Source organism: Acomys minous (assembly GCF_964271855.1).
Source record: "Acomys minous genome assembly, chromosome: 7".
Lineage (NCBI taxonomy): Eukaryota > Metazoa > Chordata > Mammalia > Rodentia > Muridae > Acomys > Acomys minous.
Window position 1 is genome coordinate 13,070,794 of NC_140488.1, and position 13,135 is coordinate 13,083,928.

Consider the following 13,135-nt stretch of genomic DNA (forward strand, 5'->3'; position numbering starts at 1 on the left):
CTGACACTGGCTTGCAGAATTACACTTCCTCTGAAATACTGTTAGGTTTTGTTTTCAATGTCTTTCAAACTGTGATAAGAATCCTGATAGTGTTAGGTTAGCTTAAATAAAATCCATCCCTTTAAGTGGCCTGTAGATACGCCATCCATCATTTGGTTTCTGACACAGGGAGTATTCTCTCCAGGTATTTCTACACTATGTACATTTATGTAAGTGAATAAAAGAATGAGCCAAATCATGCTGCATTTTTCAGTAGATTCTATACTTGGTTGATTATGTTCTTTGTATTATATTTCTTAACTCTTCATGGAATATCCAGAATTATTTCCAACTGTGTGTTGCTATTAAATCTGTATCTTTCTAGTAGAAAATGGTCCTGTATATTCCTCATTTGACTTCATGTTGTATGTAAATCGGCTTTTACTTCTTTTCATTTAATAGCTAAATTTGTAATAAAGTCACGGGAAGATGAATGAAATTTGAAAAGATTTTAATTTATTTAATCATTTTACATCCTGCCAGTAGCCCCACCCTTCCTCACCTCCCAGACCCACACTCCTTTCATCTCCAGCATCCCCCTCCTGAGCTATTCCTCAGAAGAGGGAAGCTACTCTTACCATCAACTCTTACCAGGACTGAGTGTGTCTTCTTCCCCTCTGATCTGGCAAGGCATTCTCCCCAGGGGAAAGTGATTGAAAACCTGGCAAGAGAGTCCATGTCAGAGAGAGCACCCACTCCCCTTATTAGTGGACCCATAGGGACCCTGAGCTAGGACTTCAGCTATAGCTTTGTAGAGGGCCTCGGTCCAGTCGATGCGAGGTCCTTGGTCAGTGCTTCAGTTTCAGCAGGTCTCACTGGGCCCTGGTTACTTGGCACTGTTTGCCTTCTTATGAGGTTCCTTTCATCTCCAGATCTTTTTTTTTCCTTCCCCTACTTTCCCAGAAGGTGGGAAATGGCCCACTGGTTGGCTCTAAGTCTCACCATCTGTTTTGAGTTACTGCTGGGTGGAGCTGCTCAGAATAGAATTCTGCTGGACTTCTGTATGCAAGCATAGGAGAGTATCATTGATAATATTATGGATTGTTTCTCTCCCATGGCGTGGGTCTTGGGTTGGGCCAGGCATTAGTTGGATCTTCCCTTAATCTCAGCTATATCTGCTCTATAGTTATCCCTGCACATCTTGTAGACAGGGTATTTTTTGGTTGAAGTTTTTATGGGTACATTGGTGTTCCCCTCCCTCTACTAGGAGACTTGTCTAGTTAGAGGTTTTCATTTTTAGTCTCTATGGCCCCTACTACTAGGAGTCTCTGCTAGAGTTCCTCTCATTTCCTCTTGGGAGCCTACAAGCTACCATGACTTAGGTCTCCAACTTGCCACAAAGATGTACCTGCCCACAGTTTCTCTTTTCTCCACAGGCCTTTTGTTCTCCCACTACCACTCTCTCCAGATTTGCTCTTTTACCCCACCCCCATATCTCTCAGTGTTTCTTCTCCTATTTTGTTAAGGTCACTGCACCTTCAGAAAAATTCCCATGTAGATGTCTCATTTATACTTAAAATGCATAGTTTATGGCATATGATTTCTAGGTGTTTGCATATTAAATATTATTCAATATTATTTTTATATTGCTGTGATATATATAGATGCTTATTTAGGAAGATAAAAAGTTGATGATTTGGAATAGCTTCCACGTTTGTGATCTGTCCCAGGCTACTTACAAGATACTATACAAGAGTCTTAAAAAACAGTAATTGACAAGATCAGTTGTTCACATCTAAATTGTAAGTCAAGAAGTTCCTCACTGATTATATAGCATTTTATTTTATTTATAATTTATAAACAAGATGAGAGTACGAGGTAAAATTATAAAAATTATTCTTGTGAAGAACACTCAAAGATTCAGAGGGAGAAGATAAATCCCTATTGCTGAACACAATGCACTTCAGACACAGGGCCTAAAGGAACTGATCTAGATTGGATTTGAAAGCTTACTACCTGAAGTACACCTCCCATGGTTGCAGAAGGCATAATCCAAGCCAAAAAAAAGAAGCAACAAACAGTCATATTTAGCTATAATGATTATGAATAACAGCATGACATGATAGTACTAAGTGCCGTAGAAGCATGCATAGCCTGGAAGTCACCAACAGCTTTTTGACTGGCCTTAAGACTCAATAAGGGGGACTACATACCTGGTACTGGAAACATAGTCACCTACTTGGAGCTATTGATGTCATAGATCTTGGAGACTTTACAACCACTACATTACTAAGCCAGCATAGTTCCAAGCTACATTCTAAATATTTATATTTGTACCCACAGACAATAACAGTCTATAAACATTTGTCCTTGTTACCAGAAAAAAGTATAGTCTTCTCCCCTCAAGAAGGAGACTTCTCTTTGAAATTGATGGAAATCATTACAGAAAACTATAGCTGATCAAAATATAGAATTTTTTGTCTCTAGAAATTTCAGAAGTTACTCTAAGAAGGTATCACCAACACACACACACACACACACACACACACACACACACACACACACATCTTATCCTGACCTTACTAAAAAAATCTATTTTTCCCTAAGATTTTTTACATAAAAGCCACTAGCAAAAACATCTTCACCTAGCCTTGTTAATTTATTTTTCCAAATTCTTTCTAAGGGTAGTATTCATTGCTAACAATCTACCTCTCTAAATTCTTTTCAAAGGTAGTGGTTGACTCCAGCAGCAATGCCTGAGTCAAGGATTTTTATTGAGAGTGCCAGTGATACTGTCCAGTGAGTGTCTAGAAGCCCTCTTAAAGTACTCACACAATTTATATATTAGGCAGATTATAATGACTGCAGGAATAAGAAGCAGAGTTATGCTTCATAAGCACATGAAATCCTCAGGATACATAGTCCTCTGGGATCTGTCACTCCCAAACACACCCATCATTATTATGTTAATTGGTGGGCTGCATTACATGAATTCTAGAGCTGTTTTGCTGTTCCTCCTGCATGTTCCCAGCACACTATAAATGCAAATACTTTAATAAATAAATAGGTTAATGAACTAAAATCACAATCCTTAAAAAAAGAAATACAAGTAGCCAATAAACATTTGGAAAACTGTTCAAATTACTTAGCTATCAGGGCAATATAAACTAAAAATACAACTCAGATAATCAATATATGCCCAATCAGAATGGCTGTCATCATGAAGGAAACATATGAGAACAAACGCTGGTGAGGATGAGAAACCATTATCTATTGTACATAAGAATCTGTTTTGGTGTAGCCAGTATAGAAATAATTATAGGAGTTCCTCAAAAGACTCAAGATAGGACTACCATAAGATCTATCTGTATTGCTTGAAGGATTACAGGCTAATATATTATAGACACACACATGCATGTGCGTGCACACACACACACACACACACACACACACACAGAGAGACACACACACACGCATAATGTATTGCTGACTTGTGGAAAACAGCAAAGAAATGGAACCAACTTATCCACTCAGCAGATGAATGGATAAAAAAGCTCAGATGAATACTGAAGAGATGGCTCAACCATCAGAAGCTAAGACTCAAATCAGAAAAAATGAGGAACATTTACATAATATTATTTTATAATCATAATGAAAAATGAAAATATGATATTTTCAGGAGAGTGGGTAGAGGCAAAGATCATTTTTAGACAAATTAAATCAGTTTCAGAAGCAAATATATCAGATTTTCTATCATATGAAGAATCTAGATTTATATAGAAATATAATTATATAATATATACAACACAAAAGTATAATTTATATATAAATATATAACACATAGTAGAAATCTACATGCATATTTATGTACATAATATTTAATATATAAATGTATAATATATAACTATACCAATAAATTATATGTGTAAAATATATTTGTGTGTATGTGAGTGTGTATATATGTAAGTCTTCAACACAAAAAAGTGATCAAAATGGAGGAAAAGTTACTATGGATAATAAGAAAAGTGTAATAGATTGCATGTGACATGGAAGAAGATGGGGCTTAATAGTGAAGATACTGAAAACAAGGAAATCTTGAAATTTGCAGGCAAATGGATGGAACAAGAAATTATCATCCTGAGTGAGGTAACCCTGACCCAGAAAGGCACTCATCATAGTATATACTCACTTATAAGTGGATATTAGCCCAACATGGATGTCCTCTGAGAGTCTCTTTACAGTGGGGGATTAGGACAGATGCTGGGATTTGCTACTGGACTCCAAGTGAGAATCTTATAGAAGAATGGGGAGATAGAAGGACGCAGAGGGTCCTGGAGCCCCACAAGAAGACCATCAAGGCTGGTAGATCTGGACCCAGGAGGCCTGCCCAAACTGCTGTACCAACTAAAGCCAATTCATGCAGTAAACCTAGACCCCTATTCAGATGTAACCAATGGACTGCCCATTCTCCATGGTAGTGGGAAAAGCACAGGGTCTGTATTTGATAGGGGACTCTGGTGCCCCCTATTTGATCACTTCCTCTTTGTGGGGAGGCCTTGTGGCACTCAGAGAAAGGGGAAGCAGGCTATCTGGATGAGACCTGATAGGCAGAGATCATATGGTAAGGGAGGAGGTCTGAGGTGGGGGAGAAGAGGGAGAAAGAAGGAGGAGGAAACGGGAAGACACAAGTGAGAGGATAATAATCAGGATATAATCTGAATAAATTATTTTTAAAAATAAATTTGAAAAGGAAAAGATACAAGGAATATGAGGAAAAATAATGACAAGAGAGAAAGAAAAAAGCTAAATATAATGGCATATATGGATGAAAATGCCATAATCATACACATTGAATTATTTTATGACTTTTAAAAATAATGAAGACCAAAGTCTGCAAGTGGTAGATTAATTGGCCTGCTTCTTGCTTCTACATAAGATGAGATTTGGGTAAAAGTTTTTCTCCTATGGAGTAAGTCTTCCTTGTGAGGAACATTATGTGTATTTAAAAATTGTTCCTTTAATCTCTACTTGCCAGAAATGTGAAAAAACATTTCTCTGAACTTCCCAGAAGAACATGGCAGATTTCCTGGAGTTAAATCACTGAGAACTTTGTGGTTTGTCAGTAGAGTATGACTTTAGTGCTGGTCTGCCAGAAAATCATCAATATTACCGGTCATTTGATTTTTCCATTGGTGCCTTTAACAATGTCTTCTATAGAGGAATGAATCTCAGTTGAAAAATCTATATTTTGTTACTGCTCTTCATTTCATAGCAATGCTTTGTTTTATGAAATTGATTATGACTTTAGGAAGCAATTCATTTTAACTTTGTGTAAATTTGTTGTAACAATGATAGTTTCTATTTCCAATATCTTCATAAACTGCCAGTGAACTTAGAACTTACAATAATCCTGATGTGGCTACATATAAGACAAAATTATGTCATTAGATATATAGAAGCTAAATAATGACATTTTAAAATTTTTATTTTATTAATTTATTCATCTTACATCTCAATTGTTATCCCATCCCTTGTATCCTCCCATTCCTCCCTCCCTCCCATTTTCACCTTACTCCCCTCCTTTATGACTGTGACTGAGGGGGACCTCCTCCCCCTATATATGCTCATAGGGTATCGAGTCTCTTCTTGGTAACCTGCTATCCTTCCTCTGAGTGCCACCAGGACTCCCCATCCAGGGGACAAGGTCAAATATGGGGCACCAGAGTTCGTGTGAAAGTCAGACCTCACTCTTCACTCAAATGTGGAGAATGTCCTGTCCATAGACTAGGTCTGAGTAGGGTTTTGAAGTTTACTGCCTATATTTTCCTTGGCTGTTGCCATAGTTTGAGCGGGACCCAGACCCAGATCCTCCCATCATAATGTTCTTCTTGTAGGTTTCCAGGACCCTCTGGGTCCTTCTATTTCCTCATTCTCCCATGCTTCTCTCATCTAAAGTCCCAATAGGATGTCCTCCCCTCTGACCCACTTTCCTGGTAAGTAAAGTTTTTCATGGAATGTACCCCTTGGGCTAGTGTCTCGGTACAACCACTTTGGAAATCTATCTGGCGCTTTCTCAGAAAAATGGAAATAGGGCTTCCTCAAGACCCAGCTATCCCACTCCTTGGAATATACCCAGAAAATGCTCTACCACACAACAGGGACATATGCTCAACCATGTTCATAGCTGCCTTATTCATAATAGCCAGAACATGGAAACAGCCTAAGTGTCCCTCAGTAGAAGAATGGACTAAGAAACTGTGGTACATTTACACTATGGAATACTACTCAGCTATTAAAAACAAGGAATTCCTGAAATTTGGGGACAAATGGATTGAACTAGAAGTTATCATAATGAGTGAGTTCACCCAGAAGCAAAAAGAGACAAATTATATATATTCACTTATATCGAGACACTAGCCCAAGGGGTACGTTCCATGAAGAACGGCATTTTAAGAGTAGGACCCTTGTATTCTTAACAATGTATCTGACTTTCTGTTTTATTTTCCCTTATATGATAGCCATAGCCCACCAGAATAGATCATTTTAAATTTTATAATTAATATGATTATAGTTATCCTCTTATCAATTTTCACTTTTTAAATTTTCTCTTCCTTGTGCCTTCTGTTTAATCTATAGTCTTCCACTGAGTATACCAAGCTTTACTTACTTATTTTTCTCAGTATTCATTTTAATTTTAGTCTATCTCTAAAATATGTAGCGATTACCTTTCATGTGGTGATTAAGTTGTTTTATTTTATTCTTAACTTTTAGAAACACTATTTGTACAGCTACAAAATTTAACTATGAGATCTGTTCTTCAAAGAAGGTCAAGGAGATTTTTAACTTTTATTGAACGCAGACTTTTTTTCTTTCACACGATATGTCTAGATTATAGTTTCCTTTCTCTCTATTCCTCACATTTCTTCCCCACCTTTCTTCCAGTCTGGGACCACCCCATTTCTGTCTTTTATTAGTTAAACAAACAGACTCCTAAGGAATAAAAACAAAATAAATCAAAACAAACACATAAGAGAAGAACAAAACAAGCAGAAGGAAAGGAACCCAAGAAAAAGGAGCAATACCAGCTATATACAAAGAGATACCATTTCTCACCTCAGAAATCCCTTAGGAACACTGCACTGGAAACCATATTATATACACAAAAGACCAATAGGGTAAAAATAGAGAAGATATATATATATATATATATATATATATATATATATATATATATATATACAGAGAGAGAGAGAGAGAGAGAGAGAGAGAGAGAGAGAGAGAGAGAGAGAGAGAGAGGATAAAAACCTACTACACATTAAGAGACAAGGAACCTCCAAGGATTTAATGAACTAATTTTCTGTTGGCCATATGCAGCTTATCTTTAAGAGGAGTTTGTTTCCCTAGTGAGACTCCCTTGGAGAAACTTAAGTCTTCATTTGGAACTGGTTATCAATTGAAGATATATTCTTTGTTAGGGATGAGAGCATGTGTCCACTTCCTTTTTCAGGTCTAGTATCCCATTTTTGTAGACCCCTGCATGACATGTGCATGCTGCGTCAGTCTCTTGTTAATTCATATGTATTTCAGTTCTGTAGTTTTAGAGGGGCCTTGTTTTTTTTGTTGTTCTTCATAGCCTTCTGCACCTATGTTCTCTGCCTCCTCCTCCACAGAGTGCCTTGAGTCCTGAGGAGAGAGATTTGATGTAGACATCTCATCTAGGGCTGAGGGTTCCAAGGTATCTCATTCTCTACATAATGCCTGGCTGTGGGTATCCATATTTGTTCCTATATGCTACAGGAGGAAGCTTCTCTGATCATGACAAACCAAGACAGTGATCTAAGAGTATAGCAGAATGTTATTAAGAGTTATGTATTGCTATACCTTTTTCCTTAGAACAGTAGTATTCGGTTTTACCCTAGGTCTCTGGATTATCCATTCTAAAGTAAAAGCAAAAAAGAGAAATAGAGTGGTCAGATTAAAAATAAAGTGAGTGTTCAGAAATATTTGTATTTTCCTTTCCTGCAAATAATATGTACTAGTTCTATTGACTGCAATTGCTCTGTGGGTGGGTTTTATTCATTGGGATACCATTACAATTTGAAGTTTCAATGTAGAATTAGTTTGTACTCTGTGCTCTTTTGTTTATCATAATTTGGACCTCAAGCACCATAGTTAGCTTTTCTTGACTTTAGTCTCTTTTATATGGCAAAAGCAACAAGATTTTTCCTGAGCATCACAGAGAATTGCTCTGAGATTTAAAAAAAACAATGAAATATAATGCTTATTTGTTGTAAGTTACTATGCAAATATAAAAGAACTATAACTAAACAGGAAAATACCAAAAAGTAGAATAAAATTTATGTAATGGTTCACATGAATCATCTTGCCAAGTGAACAAGACAAAAAATTAGAATATATTAAAAATACTTAGTGTCTTATAAACATAATTTATTTGAAGTAGAATAATTATCAAAGCTGAAAAAATCAGTGTAGCATGGGAAAAGGTCATTTTTACTGCTTTATAACTTATGACTGATTTAAGACCTAGAGGTGGCACTTATCTCATATGGACTCAAATCTAGGCAGATCAAAGTCTGGGGAGAAATCTAAATTTAGAATAATTCTATTTTATAGTGAAGAGTGAGCAAGGAAGATTTCCCATGAAATATCCTGTCACTTAACAAGCCAGATACAAACCAAACTGGGTCAAAGTGATCAAACAATAATGGTACACATATCAAGGAGAAGTAGTACTTTTAATTTTCCATAGTTCCTGATTGGGTCCTTGCATTCTAAGACTCTGATTTGGTGATTGAATGAGCTATATTTTACCTCTCATTTTTTCTTTATTTTTCTTTTTTTTTAGTTTTTAAAATATGGAACACTTCACAAATTTGTATGTCATCCCTGCACAGGGACCAGTGTAATCTTCCCTGTATCGCTTCAATTTTGGTGTATGTGCTGCTGAAGCAAGCACTAATATTCATTTCTTATAACATATTTTATAAGTCCTAAATATCTTAAATTTATAAGATTTGATCTTAATTTGATGAAGGTTTTGACTATAAGACATATAAAGTTATTAGTTATTGTGACTGGATTGTATGAAAGATGATTACCTATTTTATGGATTTAATCTGAATGTTATCTTCAGGCTAATATTTGAACACTTCTGTCTTAGCTTTGGTAATTTGAAGGAAATATAATGCTATGAAAATATGGTGCCTAGCTGTCAGAAGTCATTCATCAAAACTGGGCCTTTGAATATTCCTCTCTGATCCTTCCCTCTCTTTGCTTGCTGGTACAACATCATGTGAACCTATCCTTGCTGCCATGAATGTCTACACATCTTTCATATAATGATAAAGCAAGACCCCTAAATTCTATGAGTCAAATTAAATCTTTCTTCTTTTAAGTTTCTCCATCAAGTGTTCTGTCACAGTCACAAAAAATAAGTAAACATTCCTACAATGTCTCATTTAACCTTCATGAGAGTTCTGTGAGATAGCATTGCTATTCTCATTTTCAAATTGAAGCTAAAGGAAATCCAGCAAGTTCTTAGAGTCTTGTTCTCATGATACAGTGAAATATAAACATGTCTATATAATGGAAAAAAAGATTTCTTTTTCTGCAATTGAGACCAAGTAAAAATATGAGCAATCACTCAAAATAATTTTGTATTATACTCATGGAATATTAAGAAGTATCTGTTAGGTATAATTTCACAAGAAATGACTTCAAAATACTTATATCAGTTATAATTCCAACTCATGAGAAGAATCCATGGAAACCACAAGTAACAGGTTTTATTTATTGTCAGTAGTATTGGAAACACTGTGTAGGAAAACTACCTACAGACGAAGACACATCCAGACTCAGAGATAAAGAATAATCAATTACTGATAATTTTTGGCATAGGTATCAGGTTCCTGTCATCATAAAACCAAATTTTTATCACCCCAATTTTAAATTAAGTTGGAATCAGCTGTTTCTAGTCCATTCCTCCTGAGAGAAAGCGTAAATTTGACTTCATTATTTCCTTCACTTCATTCTCAAAGGAAGGTAATGGGATAGCATCCTAAGGGAAGTATTTGATAGAAGAGAATCATTCATGAAAGAGAAACTAGAGAAATGCAGGTAAAAATGGATACTTAATCAGGCTTTACTCCTTACATGATATGAGCAATATATCATTGTTTTAAACCACCAAAGGGCTCATCTCAGAGATATCTTGGATGGCTTTATTATTGATTCATTGGTATTGTTTAGCATTACACAGGTACCTAAAAGATCATAAAATTAAAACTAGAATATTAATTAGAGGATGTTTCTATTTGAGCAACAAAATTGTTTTGCTAAGACCAAAGAAAATTAGTTTAAATATTGTGGCTTTCTAAAGTAAAACCACAAATGTCTGTTTACATTTTTATATTCAAGAAGTAAACTGGGCAATTATGATATCTAATCTAAGTGAAATGGGTAGTGAAACAGAGCTTAATTAAATTTATTCCTTATTAATGATATTATCACTAAAGCAATCCAGAAGAAAGTAGGTAAGATAGCTTAGCATCTTAGTGTAAATGTAAAAAAAAATAGTAATTTGTGATCAAAATAAAATAAAATGTGCAAAAAAGAATAAAAAACTAATAGGTGTCAAATACAGAGCAGACTTCTGTACTGTGGAAACTATCAAGGCATATATTAGCACATTAATCTATGGATACATTGATTAAATTAAAAGATTGGACTAATAGTTATCCAAAGATTTATGAGCTTCACCCAATATAATCTTTTCAAAATGATTTGTTATCTGAGAATTTAAAAATATGCAAAATTACAAAAATGGAATGATTATAATTTAATACAATTCTATTTTAAAATTATTGACTTATTTTTATTTATGTGCATGAGCATTTTATCTGCATGTATGTAAAGACACTGTGAGTATGTGTAGTTTTCACAAAAGCCAAAAAAAGATCGTATTTCCTGAAACTGGAGTTACAGGCAATTATAAACTGTTATGTTCATGCTAAGAAGGTAGTAAATAGTCCTCTTCAAGAATAGTAAGTGCTTCTAACCAGTAGAACATCTCTAGTGCTAAAACTTATAATTTCTAAGTGAAAAAATGTCAGGAAACTTGTTGGATAGCCCTTATTACAATGACCTGACAGAATACTCAACTGGTTGTGTAAATGATATTTTAAAGTATTTATATTCTTGGTTTCAATAACACAACTTCCAGGTATTAGCCTAAAGAAATACAATGAAGAGATGGCTCAGAGGTTAAGACCATTGACTGCTCCTCCAGAGGTCCTAAGTCTAATTCCCAACAATTACATCATCGCTGATAGCCACCTATAATGTGATCTGATGTCCTCTTCTGGCCTGCAGTTGTGAATGCATGCAGGGCACTGGATACATAATGATAAATTTAAAAATCTTTTTAAAAGAAGAAATACAATGGAATAGTTACACAAAATTATAAGCAATTATATTTAAAAGAAAATATTAAGCATTTAAATTTTTACTTAATACTAACGAATATGAATTAATGTCAGAAACACATCCATCACGATATAATTATAAGAAATTTCTAAAGTTTTACAGCAATTACCACCATGAAACACTTAAATGCACTGCTAATAGTGCAACCTAGGACTTGCAAGTAAGTTCTGCATCTTTGGGAACCAACAGCTGCCAATTTAATAAACCAGCGATTCTCTAACTACGTTCTCAATATTTGCTCTTAACCCACAGGTAAGTGTAGTCCTTGGCCTGCATCAAGAAAACATCTCTTTGCAACAAATGGAGATCATTACAGAGAACGACAACCAATCAAAATGCAAAGTTGTGGAGCCTAGTTTCAACAGATGCAGGATATATCTATAATACAATTCCTTCAGTTAAGCCTCAGTACTCAGGAATCATGTAGAGGGCCTAGGTCTAATCCTTACATGGTCCTTGCTTGGTGCTTCAGACTCCACGGTTACCTCTGGGCCCTAGCTAGTTGGTTATGTTGATCTTCTTGTGGAACTTTTGTCACTTCTATACCCTTTTATACTTCCCCCAACTTTTTCACAAGACTCCCTAAGCTCCACCCAATGTTTGGCAGTGAGTCTCTGCATCTGTTTAGATCTACTGCTGGGTGGTGCCTCTCAGAGGGCAACTCTGGTAGGCTCCTACCTGCAAACATAGCAGAATATCATTAAGAGTGTTAGGGATTGACTCTGTCCCATGAGGTGGGTCTCAGGTTGGGCCAAGCATTGGTTGGACATTCCCTCAATCTCTGCCTTTCCTTTATCTTTGCCTATCTTGTAGGTGGGGTAAGCTTTGGATCAAAGTTTCTGTGGTTGCACTGGTGCTCGCCTCCCTCCACTAGGAGCCTTGTCTATTTCGAGAGTATCCTCATCAGCCTCCATGGCCCCTGCTATGAGAAGTCTCAACTAGAGTCTTCCTCATATCCTCCCAGAAGCCTACCGTGTCTTAGGTCTCCAGCTTATCACAGAGATGCCCCCACCCAGATTCTCTTTTCTTTTCATACCTTCTGTCCTCCACCCCTTCTTTCCACACCCTTATTTCTCTCTGTGTTCCCTTTCCTACATTTTTCTCTCCCTTCAACCACTTCTTTTGTCTATTCTATTTTCCCTACTGGTCTAAAAAATCAATGAAATTATTCCTAATAATATCCTGCTATGTTCATAGACTGGTGCCTTATCCAGTAGTTATCACAATGGCTTCCTCTGGCATCAGATGGGAGCAGGTGTAGAGAACCATAGCTAGACATTATGTGTACAGAGAGTCTAAATTGGAGGTCTCTATTACTCCTTCCCCTAAGAGTTCCAGTATCAACACAAAGGACAGGGAGGAAAGACTGTAGGAGTCAGAAGGGATGGAGGACAAGAGGAAAAAATGGCCCACTGAATCAACTAATTGGGCTTCGTATGGGCTCACAGAGACTGAAGTGGCAAGCAAAATGCCTGCATGAGTCTGGACAAGGTCCTCTCTTTATGTGTTGTGGAGCTTAGCTTGGTGGTATGGGGGACTCCTTGCAGTGGAAGGGGGTGTATCTCTGATTCTTTTGCCTGCTGTGGTTTTAATATGCAATATGAGAGAATCTATTTTCAAATTTAAAAAATACTGTGTTTCTTCAAGCCTA